The sequence below is a fragment of the Triticum aestivum genome, chromosome 2D (genome assembly GCF_018294505.1).
Source record: "Triticum aestivum cultivar Chinese Spring chromosome 2D, IWGSC CS RefSeq v2.1, whole genome shotgun sequence".
Lineage (NCBI taxonomy): Eukaryota > Viridiplantae > Streptophyta > Magnoliopsida > Poales > Poaceae > Triticum > Triticum aestivum.
In genome coordinates this window covers 604,949,162-604,951,485 of record NC_057799.1, presented here as the reverse complement: position 1 = coordinate 604,951,485, position 2,324 = coordinate 604,949,162, and positions in this window count along the sequence as shown.

Here is a 2,324-nt window from a genome sequence, read left to right as displayed (position 1 = left end):
AATCCAGAGAAAGAGATAGGAGAGGCGAGAGCGGGTTCAATTATCGTCGGGAAACCCACAGTGAGCACTCGCCATCAAGATTACCCACTGCAGGACAAAAACCTGGCGACACCATATATCAGTTTAACTGGGCACAACAGCCCCTACATCCACCATAAACGAGCTGGGCTGCGGTGAACATTTCTATGAATATTATTAGTTTTTTAGATATTTTTCCAGAATTCTAGGAAAGGAAGAAAAACTAACATCTACAAATGGGCCGCGGTGACTGCTGCACACTTAAGCCTTATGTGCGTGTTCGTTTATATTCAGTCCATTGCCTCATAAAAAAAAAGATTATATTCAGTCCATTAAGGATACAAATCGTATTTGGACCGAAAGTGATACTTGGTGTGGTGGCCAGCCTGGCCTGCCAGAAGTCGAACATGTCGTGTGTTCGATCCTGTGCGCAATAGATGTGAACGTATTTTGATTCGTGCTTTTAATTTTTTTAAACCATAACTTTCAAACCACGCATCGAAATTCAGATCCGTTTTCACTGTTGGAACCCTCGCGGCGTGCTCTTCGAAACTAGATCCCGTATGGGTATGTTTCGATGAAATTTGTTTGTCCAATTTTGTCCCTGTTTTATGCAACTACCTAGCTGTCAATGTGCAACTACCTGACAGAGATGTGCAGCTTCTCTTCTACACCGTGGACGTGCACTTTTCAATTATGATACCTACCTCCACCCGAAACTATCTCCTTCTAGTGAAATGTGCAACTTCGTCTGTTGCCCAGGCCAACTGCATAGTAGGTGATGTGCGACTTTCCCCCTCCCGTGGATGTGCTTCACTGTTTGCTGTATCGGCCAGCAGTCTACTAGTGCATGTGCAACTTCGGATACTGCCACGACCAACTTTCTAACAATGATGTTCAACTTTCTCTCGTACCCCCATGGACGTGTAGTTTCCCTGCTAGCACCCGGCCCAAACCACCCCTGCTAGTGAGATTTGCAACTTTAGCACTCTGTTTATATGCAACTTTTCACTACCCTCATAAATGCCAAATTTTCACCATTCAATTGTCTTTTTCTGTGAGATGTGCAACTTCGTATATTGCCCTGGCCAACTAACTAGCAGACTATGTGCAACTCTGTTTGTCGCCCCGCCAACTGAAAATACATGTGCACAAATAGGGATGGCAATGAGTTGCACATTGACTAATAGGCAGTTGGCTTGAACAATAAACTAAGTCGCACATATCGCTTGCAGGGGGAGGTGGGGGTAGGGTTTGCCAACAGTGAAAAACTGCACATCGACTACTAGGTAGTTGGTCGGGACAGTAGACTAGTTGCACATCAAAATTGTCATGATTGCTAGATTGCCATCTCATAGGAAGTTGAATCGTGCAGATCCAAAAATTGATTTTGAAAAAAGTTGCATGATGTAGTCAAGGTTGGAAAAAGCTGTAGGCGTAAGCGAGGCGGTTAGCCTTCGCCTAGTGCCTAGGCGGCGCCTAAGCGCCCTAGGCGCGGCCTAGGCGGTAATATAGTTTTTACTCGTAGTGTATTTGTGATTATTATATGGGTGTTGATATTAGTCTAGGGCATATAAATAAGTTAATTTACCGTCTACTGGCATTGAAATATAACCCGTTTGGCAAATCAGTGCAGCATATGACATGATTTCTTGCTTGGGTAGGCAATTCCTTGCTTGCCCTGCCTAGACCTCCTTTTATGCCCTAGGCGAGGCGTTTGGCCATTGCCCAGCGCCTAGGCGTGCCTAAGCGCCTCCTAGGCACTGCCTTTTCTAACAAAGGATGTAGTACTAAAGTTGCACCATATAGCACCAAAGTTGGCATCGAAAAAATTTCGTTGAAACATAGCCATGCGGGATCTAGTTTCAAAGATTTCGTCGCAAGAGTTCCAGCAGTGAAAACGAATCTGAATTCCGACGCGCGGTTTGAAAGATATGACTTTTTAAAATTTAAAACTCCGAAATGAATGTGTGTGGATCTATTCTGTTTGGAATGAAGTAATCAATGTGAACGCATTTAATGCTAACTGCCACATATACTAGGGGACAAAAAAGATTAACAGCCACATGCATGCGAGATCAGCCACTTCATTCAACGTGTATGCACTTTTTAGATTTTAGGTATTTTTTGTTCCAATTTCCGCCCAGACTGGTGGGGCCCAAGTGCCATAGCGAAGTTTCATTGTTTTTTCAAGAAAAAAAAATTGAGTGTCTTTTTGCGAGTAAAATAAAATTCCGGATGGTTTCACAAAAACCGAGGCACACCTCACGCTAATAATGCTTCACCTACGAAGCTCACTACGAAAG